Source organism: Littorina saxatilis, linkage group LG1 (assembly GCF_037325665.1).
Source record: "Littorina saxatilis isolate snail1 linkage group LG1, US_GU_Lsax_2.0, whole genome shotgun sequence".
In the NCBI taxonomy this organism is placed as follows: Eukaryota; Metazoa; Mollusca; class Gastropoda; order Littorinimorpha; family Littorinidae; genus Littorina; species Littorina saxatilis.
The window spans coordinates 36,140,699-36,153,493 of NC_090245.1; the positions used below are offsets into that span (position 1 = coordinate 36,140,699).

Here is a 12,795-nt window from a genome sequence, read left to right on the forward strand (position 1 = left end):
ATTACTTGACCAAAATTTCAACCAATTTGGTTGAAAAATGAGGGCGTGACAGTGCCGCCTCAACTTTCACGAAAAGCCGGATATGACGTCATCAAAGACATTTATCAAAAAAAAGAAAAAAACGTTCGGGGATTTCATACCCAGGAACTCTCATGTCAAATTTCATAAAGATCGGTTTAGTAGTTTAGTCTGAATCGCTCTACACACACACACACACACACACAGACACACAGACACACGCACATACACCACGACCCTCGTTTCGATTCCCCCTCGATGTTAAAATATTTAGTCAAAACTTGACTAAATATAAAAAAGCTGATAAATTGAAGAGGATAACATTCACAACAATTCTTGCCAGTTACGCGATTCGAACCCGTGACCGCCGGGTGAGTGTGCGAGCGCTCTACCAATAAGCAAACCCGGCACACCAATTTCCGGGGTGAAATTAAACAGTTGAACTTCAAACATGCGTTACACGTGACGTCTCGAGCATGTGTCGACTCGTCGGTTTCCGAGTTTGTTCGTTCGTATTTGTGTAGTGTACTTTCTGTCGATCTCACTGTTCAAGGTAAGTTAAGTTGATAACTGACCCAATGCTCCCGTTCACTTCGTATAAGTTTGGAAAGCAATCTCAAGTAGCATTAATTTCAAGTGTGACCGACATTATGTTGTAGCGGAATTGCCGAAAGGTGCTGACGTCATTGCATGAAAGGATTTCACTACCCAGAATTCCCTACGCATTTTGAGACTTGGACAATTTAGTTCGGGACGACGACGCTCTATGGCCGGTTTATTATATGAAGGGAAGCAAGCGGTTGAAAACGGGCGTCGACAGTGCCAATGAAGCGAGATACCAACTTGTAGATAATGTACCTGTGGTGTATTGATTGCACAAAGGGCACATAAATCCGTGCCTCTTAGCTAAGACGCCTTCATATATCTTGTGTTCATTTGCATGCGTACAGTTCTCGTGCCAATTTGATTCTTGCGCGTGTATTACGAATGCTTGTTTACCATATGTTGGGAAGATACCATCCGTACTGGGATAAGAAAATCGTATGAATAAATAAATAAATACATAACTGAATGAATGAATAGATGAATGAATGAATGAATGAATAATTAAATGAATGAATGAATGAATGAATGAAAATGACAAAGCTAATTTTTAAATAAAAAGAAAACACACCAGTAACCAGGTTAGGTACGTTTATATAGATCTATAATCAATATTTAGGCACGTTACTGCCTTCTTCGGGATGGTAAGCTTATGGAAAAAATGGAATGACGGCACGTGACATGCGGTGTAATGAATTTGTATGATGATTAATGACGTCATATTGTTTCTCGCGCGTTCTTTCTTTCTCTGGCGTTCTCTGTCTAGCTGTCTATCTCTCATTTGTCTCTCACATACACGTCCGTACACACACACACACACACACACACACACACACACACACACACACACACACACACACACAAAATACTAGTAGTTATCGTTAGAGTGTGGCTGTGATATCCACATTTATCAGTCACAATGTCGAGAAAGGAGGAATCATATCAGATCTTGCGCCATATCAGATGTTTGACCAATGGTTAGTTACAGTTTCGTCATGTGACCCGTAAAAACGCAATAAACACACACACACACACACACACACACACAAACACAAACACAAACACACACACGCGCGCGCGCGCCGTACACACCCACACATATGCATATTCACTGTCCATCTCTCTCTCTCTCTCTCTCTCTCTCTCTCTCTCTCTCTCTCTCTCTCTCTCTCTCTCTCTCTCTCTCTCTCTCTTATTAAAGCTATATTTTTTAGACTTTACAAGACAGCTACTCTATTCTGACATCTAGGGGACACAGCTCGCACAAGTTCCGGGCAACGAAATCCATAAAATTATACGCCTGGATAAACCCAAAAACAAAAAGAAGGGTTTATTTAAAATGTGCAACATTGAAGGGATCGTTATCAAATTAAACAATGGACGTTGTAATTGTTGGAGACGCAGACGGTGATACACAATCAACATGAATCGCCAGTTTGATGAACATAAACCTGTTTTTTCTTAAAACCTTAGATGCGCGCTGTCGAGACAATTAATTTTTAACTTTTTGACGATCCAAGAAAATACTGACTAGTCAGAGGTGTCTCAAGGTTTTATTTTATGGTCAACGCTGATCATTACAATTGCCGAAAATAGCAATATGACAACAACAACAACAAAAACCACACACACATAAAAATACACACTCGTATTAGCGCTAATTATGTCACCTCCTTGTGGAAGATATGACACAGCAGGGCTCATCCCATCTCTTCGGTTCCTGTGCCACTGAATGTATTACTTGTTTTGTGTGTGTAAATACTTGGTAGACAGCATTACTGGTAGTGATACCGCTTGAGTGGCAGGTTTAGATGTGTTGAGGACAATGTTCCATTTTAGTGCATTCATTTTAAAGGACAATAACACTTGTTTTTTTTATATTGTTTTTATAATTGTTACAAACCGATTCCCCATTCTCGCACCACCCCTTACATGTGCACATCATGTAAATCTCAACAAATAGTTTTTTTCTTCTCAAATTTCTCTTCTCTGACCATTCAGAAATGCATCACTGATGTTAAATCTTGGATGGTCGATAACAAACTTAAACTGAATGATGATAAGACTGAAGTCTTACTGTGCAAAAAGAAGAACACTACATTTCCTTCTCCCCAACCTGTTTCTGTTCAAATAGGCAACACCGACATTCTTTTCTCACCATCAGCTAGAAACCTTGGATTCACCCTTTCACCCTTAACAAACATATATCTTTAGTCTGCAGAGTAGCTTATTTTGAGCTTCGTAAGATCAGCACCATTCGCCACACACTCTCCTCTCAAACAACTAACACTCTTGTCTGTGCCTTTGTTCTTTCTAAACTTGACTACTGCAACTCTCTTCTCTCTGGCTGTCCTCTGTACCTCCTGCATAAACTACAAAAAGTCCAAAACTCGGCAGCACGCCTCATTCTGAAAGCACGAAAACGAGATCACGCAACACCACTTCTTCACACACTGCACTGGTTACCTATTCAAGCCCGCATTGACTACAAACTGTCCACCCTCTGCTTTAACTTCTTTTCTGGCTCGTCTCCTGCTTACTTCTCTGAACTCCTCACCGTCTATTCTCCAGCAAGAAAACTCCGTGCCTCTTCTGACTGTCGCATCCTCACCATTCCACACACCAAAACCAAAACATACGGACAACGCACTTTTACTTTCTGCGCACCCACGCAATGGAATTCTCTCCCCTTTCACATCCGCCACTCTCAGTCACCCCAAGCATTCAAACGAGCACTTAAAACGCACCTCTTCAAGAAATACAACCCCTGATTTTGTTTTCTTAGTCCATCAGTAGGCTACATGTAGTGTATTTGTTGTTTTAGTGATAATGTGATAATGTATATAAACATCTAGGGCTGTTTTCAGTATTGTTGATAACATGTTCTGTTTGATTAAGGGTATTCATGATCAGCTGGTATTTCCTTGTTTTCACTACCTATTTTATTCATGTTTTTATTACTTAGTTAGTGGAAGAATCTTTTGTAATGTATGTTTGATGGTGTATGCTTTTAATTAAGCGTTGCTGACTATGAATGTAGATGTAAATGCTTGTATAACTGTGTTTTAATTTTAAATGTGTCAAGCGCAAAGAGCATAATTGTAAAGTTATGATGTTGCGCTATATAAATGCTAATTTATTATTATTATTATTATTATTATTATTATTATCCAAGCGAAGCGAGCGAAGCAAGCGAAGCTAGGTTGGTCCCACACTAGAGTTGATTTCAACCAAATGATGTGTGTGTGTGTGTGTGTGTGTGTGTGTGTGTGTGTGTGTGTGTGTGTGTGTGTGTGTGTTAGAACCCCTAAAACTTTCACAGTTTTGACTCGACTACAACAAAAATTGGCACAGGCAATGTTATTGATCCCAGGAAGGTTTTAAGACATAAATCGTTTTGATCCGACATCGACAACGGCAGTTACAAGCGCTTCCAATTTCTAAGTCATAACAAAGAAGGAGGTCAAACCCAGGTCAAGAAGACAATCAAAACTCATGACGTCAAACTCATGACATCATTCTCTTCAACACAAGGAGCTGAATTCAAAATGTTATGACATCTTCCATGACGTCAAACTTGAGGATTCCATTTCCAAGCTAAAGTCTTTGTGTACATCAAATCTGGTAGCACGAGATGTTGTAAGAGACACCGTGAATTACTTGCAATCCTGGTGAGTTGGTTGATATGATGGACGACGACAACGACAACAACAACAACAACAACAACAACAACACCTCCACCACCAACAACAAAAAAACAACAACAACACCACCACCACCACTAACAACAACAACAACAACAACAACAACAACAACAACGATACCACCACCACAACCACCACAACCACCAACAACGAGATGTTGTAAGAGACACCGTGAATTACTTGCAATCCTGGTGAGTTGGTTGATATGATGGACGACGACAACAACAACAACAACAACAACAACAACAACACCTCCACCACCAACAACAACAAAAAACCAACACCACCACCACCACCACTAACAACAACAACAACAACAACAACAACAACAACAACTACAACGACACCACCACCACAACCACCAACAACAAAAATCCATTAAAAACCGTTATTTTCCATTTCTCAACCGATTTTTATGAACATTTGTGAAAAGGTCCGTTGTCCCTTACTGAAGATATCGAGATGTTGGACGAGACTTCGTTATTTACTTGTAATCAGGTAATCTAGGTGTACATCAAATCTCGTAGCACGAGATGTTGGACGAGACTTCGTCATTTGCTTGTAATCAGGTAATCTTGGTGTACATGAAATCTGGTAGCACGAGATGTTGGACGAGACTTCGTTATTTACTTGTAATCAGGTAATCTAGGTGTACATCATATCTCGTAGCACGAGATGTTGAACGAGACTTGGTCATTTGCTTGTACTCGCTCTCTCTCTCTCTCTCTCTCTCTCTCTCTCTCTCTCTCTCTCTCTCTCTCTCTCTCTCTCTCTCTCTCTCTCTCTCTCTCTGCCAAACATATATGCATTTACCATCCAAAGCACTGCATTTTCCGAGGAAAGATATCATCATAAACAGAGAGAGAGAGAGAGAGAGAGAGAGAGAGAGAGAGAGAGAGAGAGAGAGAGAGAGAGAGAGAGAGAGAGAGAGAGAGAGAGAGAGAGAGAGAGTAAACAGGTATGAAACAATAACCAACAACAACAACAACTACAACGACACCACCACCACAACCACCAACAACAAAAATCCATTAAAAACCGTTATTTTCCATTTCTCAACCGATTTTTATGAACATTTGTGAAAAGGTCCGTTGTCCCTTACTGAAGATATCGAGATGTTGGACGAGACTTCGTTATTTACTTGTAATCAGGTAATCTAGGTGTACATCAAATCTCGTAGCACGAGATGTTGGACGAGACTTCGTCATTTGCTTGTAATCAGGTAATCTTGGTGTACATGAAATCTGGTAGCACGAGATGTTGGACGAGACTTCGTTATTTACTTGTAATCAGGTAATCTAGGTGTACATCATATCTCGTAGCACGAGATGTTGGACGAGACTTCGTCATTTGCTTGTAATCAGGTAATCTTGGTGTACATGAAATCTGGTAGCACGAGATGTTGGACGAGACTTCGTTATTTACTTGTAATCAGGTAATCTAGGTGTACATCATATCTCGTAGCACGAGATGTTGGACGAGACTTCGTCATTTGCTTGTAATCGCTCTCTCTCTCTCTCTCTCTCTCTCTCTCTCTCTCTCTCTCTCTCTCTCTCTCTCTCTCTCTCTCTCTCTCTCTCTCTCTCTCTGCCAAACATATATGCATTTACCATCCAAAGCACTGCATTTTCCGAGGAAAGATATCATTATAAACAGAGAGAGAGAGAGAGAGAGAGAGAGAGAGAGAGAGAGAGAGAGAGAGAGAGAGAGAGAGAGAGAGAGAGAGAGAGAGAGAGAGAGAGAGAGAGATAGAGTAAACAAGTATGAAACAATAACAACAAAACAACAACAAGAACATTACACACAAAAAAGGACAGTATTGTCATCAAAACAACAACAACAACAAACACAACAGCCACAACAACAACCACAACAACTGACAAGATTTCTAGGTGTGGAACCTCTCTCTCTCTCTCTCTCTCTCTCTCTCTCTCTCTCTCTCTCTCTCTCTCTCTCTCTCTCTCTCTCTCTCTCAATGATGGCTCCTTCGCTTGGGGTATGCAGTGCCAGGTCGTGCCGAAGGCACTGCACTTCTACTTAATTATTATTATTATTATTATTATTATTATTTAAGTTATTGAGACATCCCAGTGCACTAAGGGATTTATAGAGCAAATCGAGAAAATTCATTATTGAACGAAGCGCATAGCGCTGAGTTCAATAATTATTTTCGAGATTTGCTCTATAAATCCCTTAGTGCACTGGGATTGTTTCAATAACGATATTGTCAGTACCGCCAGAGAAAAAATAAGATTCAAAACGCACATTTTGCAAAGCGCATTTGGATAGGCGTAACTGTGTGGTCAGGTTTGTGTCACTGGATCTACTTTTGTGTGGGCTGTCTCAAGTGTGTCGTGCTTTCGTCACACGCAAACTCTTGTTTTAATTTCTGTTGGTAAATTCCAGTGAAGCGTTAAGCTAAAAAGTGATGACCTTTCACAGAGACCTCATTTAAACTCGGAGAAAAGACTGTACTCTTAATTATTTGCGATTCGAAACCTTCATCGAGCTTCGACAGATTGACTGTGCAGAGTGTTGCCCCTTGAATTGACTCCGGCCAAGGCCACGGTTAGCAGACTCGGATTTTCAAAGTAAATGTGGTATGTTTCTTCTGTTGTATCTTCACTCATCGGGGAGACTGGTACTATTATATATGAACCGTAAGAATGCTGTGAACCCTACACGTAGTATGTCCCCATCGTTTGCTTGTTCACATTTGCCCAACATGTTAATTTGCTGCGAGGTTTATGTCGTCTGCTAGGGCGGCTAGGGCAAGCGAACCACGGCACTGCACTGCAGTCTCATTTCAAAAACAATAATTGCTCGTCTGCACGCATGATGCAGGCTGGTAATAAGTTTTATACATGGTAAGAACGTTCTTAACCCTACACGTTTTCGATTCCGATTGTTGTTGCCTTGAAATAATAATTCGGAAACCATTCATTTATTGAACTGATGCAGTCGTATTTCAGTGTAATCTAGTCTGCTACGTATATATATTCCAAATGCTGATCTAGTTCAGTGGTACGTTATCAGAATAACACTTGTGTTTTCTGTTAGCTGCTGGGAATTGTATACTAACTCATCATTTGGTAATGTGGATAATAAGCTACGGCATAATTATGAGAAGATTCTTCGCAAGTCGAAACTGAAAAATAGACACAGCGGGTTCTATTTTTAGATAGTGGCAACTGTGGCACAGGCACATGCAATCTGTCAGAAAAAAACCACTTCTGCTTTAATTGAGAAGCAGGAATTTATAGTATTTTGGTATTGTGGAGAATATAAGCTACATGTCATTAATTAATTCTGAGGATGAGAGCACAGTCTCGCTTAGGCAAAGGGCGGAAGAATACGCTCTGTGGAAAAGTTAGCGCACTCCAAGAGTGCGCTAACAGTTTTAGCGCATCGCCATTAGCCAATCAACTGGTTCACATCAGTCATGTGACACCAGTACTTACTGACAATTATTATTATTATTATTATTATTATTATTATTATTATTATTATTATTATTATTATTTTCCAGGAGATCATGAGGCAAGTAGCTGTCCTTTACTTTGCTGTCTTCTTTTCTGCGACCATCGCTGGCGGTCAGTCTGACTGTGACAGCGATGCACCACACAACTGCACTTTTGATGCTACACTGTCATCGTGCAGTTGGTCATTTAATTTAACTGTCTGGAACTATGAAAACTCCAGTGCTGTTTTTAGCACAGGCGGTTCATTGGTACAAAACGTGCCAAGCAAAAAAGCATGTCCAACAGGAGATGACACACACTGTTTACATATTCGCTTCTTGTTTGAAAAGAATAACACTGGCATGAAGGTTCTAATTAGAGTCAAGGACGAGGACAACCCCAATACAAATCAGGAAGTTTGGAACGGAACAGACTGTGGAATAGGTGTTTGGCACACAGCTCGTATACCTATTCAGAGCAAAGCTAAATTTAAAATCGTAGTACAGGCCAGAAAATTCACTACAGCTATCGGCAGAATTTTCATAGATTATATCAATTATATCAAAGCTCCGTGTCCAGCGTATGACAGAAGTACAGTACCGTCGACAGTTACTAGAACACAAGAGGAAAGATCAACAATGATTGGTTCACACGTCTCCACGGACGCTTCAAACGACGTAGGTGTAGTGGTTGGAGTTGTTGTAGCTGCTATTGGCATTGCTGTGGCAGTTGTCATCTTCATCCTGTATCGACGAAAACGATTGCAGCTATGGAAGACATGCTTCAGAAATGCAAACGAGAAGGACACTACCGGCACTTTACACAACAGAGGGCACAACGTTGGCAAAGACGGCAAACGCGTCGTCCAGAGCGTCAACGAGACACCAACTGTTTCAGGATATAACAACCATGCTTTCACAGCGTCAGAATCACAGCTTTCAGACGACACCTATTACAGTGTTATTAAAGACACAGAAGGATCTGGAGATTATGCAGTGTCCCACTACTCCACTATACAAGAGTCCAAGTCTGCCGACAGCAAAAAATGGCCCAACTCTTCGAAATGTACAGACGACGATCCTTACGAAATCAAGGCAGAAAATGGACATTTAACTTCGAGATTTGCAGCGACAAGTTATGTCAATGCCAATGCAAATCTCAAAGGTAAAACAGGGGGAAATGGAAACACTTTGCCACCTACTTCTAACGTAGACCATAGACAAGCACCAGGAGATTATTCCCTGGCAGGAGGTACGGGAGGTGAAGTGACTGGAGTTTACCATTGTCTTGAAGAAGATCCGAACAATCATGGAGAGGGAGGGGACACAGGGTTGTACCACTACGCCAAAGACCCTGACATGAATCCAGAAGCAAGTGCAGATGCAAAAGGAGTCTATCACATCCTTGAAGAAGACCCTGGCTTTTCAATAGAAAACCGATCAGACTGTCGTGGGCCTGCAGACGGAGACATGGGACAGCAAAACACTTCCGCCGTCAAAGTTTCCAAGGGACACACGGAGAACTACAGCACGCTGGACTTAGCTGGAAAGAACTCTGGTCAGATGGAGAATGAGGATGCTTCAGGCGGAGTGTACAATCACCTGAACGCAGGGAGTGATGACCCTTACAATGAGGTGGACAGGGAGAAGAGAGCCGAGGTAATCGATGGTGAATACTCCCACATCAAGTAAAGGCACTGTTTGCAAATCGTTGTAATTATTTTCTTTTAATGTTTCTTTTTATTCGATTGGATTACATTTGAATTTGCTTCAGACGATACTTCAGATAAAAAAGAAATTACGCTTCGTTTACTGACGAGAAATAACAGACATGTTATGTGCAAGTCGACGGTTGTACGACTTTTTCAAAGATTTGATGTTAAGAGTGCATCTGCTCTGAAACTGTTCACTGCTTTGTTGAGTGTTTTAGGTTGAAAATAAGGCAAATTAAGGTAAATCGTTGCCGTTTTGATTTCCACTGACTGATTCATTATTGGTTCCCAAGCAATCTTTTGAGTGGACGAAAAGCAGTAGAACAATCATGACTGGAATGAAGCTTTGGTAGCAACTGAGATAAACAGCAACCCAGTGATAGCATACATGGTTGACAATGACTGTGATGACTATAATGTTTGTTTTTCAATGAAAGTTAGCCACTTGCTAAGAAACGTGTATGACCTTAGCATTTTTCAGAATAGTCCACTATAAATGAGCAAAAGTACAATAGAAAATGTGTTCCGACATGCACCCGAGAGATTAGAAGAGAATCCATGTGAAACCAAAGCAAAATTGAACGTTTTATTTCAAAATGACCTCTCCCAGACCTAGAGGAGAACCAAGGACTAGTAGGCTAATTGTGTTTCAAGATCATTATCATCAGCAACCACTGTACCTAACCGTCGTAGCCAACTATGTTGAAAGGACATTCAAAACCAGGAACCAACCAACCATCCCAACCGTCTAAAGACTATCGATCCCCACCAAACCCTGTCGTGTCTATCACTGTAGCAGGAAAACAAACGAACGCAGGTGGAATGTATCAGATCTCGGAAGAAGACTCAGAGAAAGACAAGCAGGGAACCTCAGGAGCTTACAGAAATATACCTCAGGAACTTAAGAAATGTAACACACTTCCTGAAAGAAAACCTTTCCAAAAGAAACGAAAGTCAATCAGTCATGTGAAGGCGAGATATGTAGCACAACACATTTCGATTGCTTCCCTTGAACAGCCAGGCGATACAACGTGCTTACTCGTATGCTGTACGGGCAACACTCATGTTGAATTGAAATGAGGAAGGAGTACATACATCGGAATCAAGGCGATGCAAGGTACAAGTTGAGATCAACAACGACCCAGTGATAGCATAGACGTCAAGAGATTGGACGATAGACGTGATGATTTGTTTTAATACCTTCTTAGAAACATGTAGACTCACTGATTTGCAGTGTTTGACTATAAAACCACAAAAGAGCAACAGGAAAGAAGGCGTGAAAATATGTTCAGCGATGCACACGAGAGCTTGGAGGACATTCGCTGCGAAATCAAAGCAAACAAAGGAGCAAAAGTCAGTAGGTGACATTGTCGGTTTCGCTTCAACATCACAGTGACTACATGCCACCATCCAACAGCCGCCTGACCATTCTCTAGGAAACCCTATTGCATGCAAACGGACTGAAATACATCATTGCTTTGAAGACTACCCTGTTGATGAAGGATTAAGGAAATCAAGTGTACCCCGTCACAGAAACAAGCTCCAGGGGAGACGAGCAGGGGATCTCGAAAGAAACAGAAGTGTACCGAATCCGTTACAGTGAGGTGGACAGGCAGAGGAAGGTGTAATGCATCGACTCAGACTACTATAACATCCAGAAGGGGTAAGTTCCACACACATGTGTACAATATGCATGTACGAATGAAGGTTAAAGCCTGTGATACTACAGAAAAACAAATCTTACAGATATATAGTTTGAGTCTCTGGGCAAAATGGGCCTCCCTCCTGCAAAACTGCTTAAACATCAAGACTTTTTTTTCTTCTTCTTGTGCTCTCTGTGACGAAATGACATCGCGCATTCGCAAGGCACATACATTCACTCGCGCGGTCGTAGATTTAGGACCTCTATATCTACAGAGCCATAGCATGCGCAGTACTTTTGTTGTTTAAAAGAAAGTGACTGTTCTCTTATTAATTCGCAGTAGACGATGGAATGCTCACGCTGGCCTTTTCTCGTCCTGTATGCCAGCGAAACTGTCTTTGACAATGGTTAAGGGGAACTTGAAAAATGTTATTTTGATAAATCGCAACCATTAAAACACAAACAAACAGCACGTAGAGTGGTGTACAGCTAGCCACAGACATTTCTGTTTGAAGAAGTGTTACGTTGCTAACAGCAATACATTACCTTATTACAGCTATTCAAGTTTTCGGAGTGCTTTTTGTAAGCTTTATCTATTCAAGTTTTTCCAATAATGCTAACATTGCCATAAATGCGGTGGTTTATTTCCCTATAAGCGTGCTATGTCTAGCGTCAGTTTCTGTTTGTAGGAGATTGTTACGCGAAGACGTTTTGTTTAAGTGACAGCGGGACACAATCTATCCCTTTTTCTTTTCATTGTATGAATTGCCATGACGTTAGCAATGCCATCAGTGCATACTATGGTGTATATGATGTGCGTGTGTATTTATGTGCGTGCGCGTGCATGTGTGTAAGAGAGAGAGAGAGAGAGAGAGAGAGAGAGAGAGAGAGAGAGAGAGAGAGAGAGAGAGAGAGAGAGAGAGAGAGAGAGAGAGAGAGAGAGAGAGAGAGAGAGAGAGAGAGAGAGAGAGAGAGAGAGAGAGAGAGAATGTGTCGCCTGCGCGCTGTTCGATTTTTCCTCAAAAGTGTTGCCTAAGTGACTTCTATTGCACAGCACGCCATATATAGTCTTTTCCTTTGCAAGTGGCTGCATGTATATATCCTAACGCATTTAACTTCCTGCATTGAAAGGCCGGTGTGCAGACAAGGATTACAGCCTTTTCTGATAAAGCTTTCACTGTTCACCTATACACGTTTCTTGGCAAGTGATCAACGTATTGCTGTTACTCTCGATTTGACGGCCTGGATTTGCCATCTTGTGTTGTTTACGCTTTTTCGATGTGAAAAGAAACGAGTTACACTTCAGTGATTTTTCTTGATTAAGGCTCGACAGGTTAGTTACTTTAATGGTACATTCTCAAGTGGTTGTTGCTAAAAATAATGGGAACAAGAATTTAAAGAGTCAAAGAATTGACCAATATCACTTGGGTTGCGACTGTCTGGTCACATTGTCATTTCTTAAATTTGGTAGGAATCGATACACAGCGTCATGTGTTATTGTTAGTGTTGGTAATAGTGTTAGTGTTAGTGTTAGTGTTAGTGTTAGTGTTAGTGATAGTGTTAGTTAGTGAGAGTGTTAGAGTTATAGTATGTGTTTGTGTGTGTGTGTGTGTGTGTGTGTGTGTGTGTGTGTGTGTGTGTGTGTATGTGTGTGTG

At 41.1% G+C, this 12,795-nt stretch overlaps 1 protein-coding gene across 4 annotated transcripts in view; it reads left to right on the plus strand.

The window, feature by feature from the left end:
* The window catches only part of LOC138968384 (uncharacterized), a 30,103-nt gene that overhangs the window by 5,583 nt on the left and 11,725 nt on the right, over positions 1–12,795 (plus strand). Inside the window, exon 1 of one of the 4 annotated variants that reach the window (XR_011456160.1) lies at positions 5,985–11,160. The exons of 1 other annotated variant lie outside the window; for it this stretch is intronic. The gene's annotated coding sequence lies outside the window, so the exon portion shown is untranslated. Of the gene's footprint in view, positions 1–5,984; positions 11,161–12,296; positions 12,473–12,795 lie in introns of those variants that run through there. 2 more of the 4 variants (XM_070340967.1, XM_070340979.1) reach the window with 2 other exon arrangements.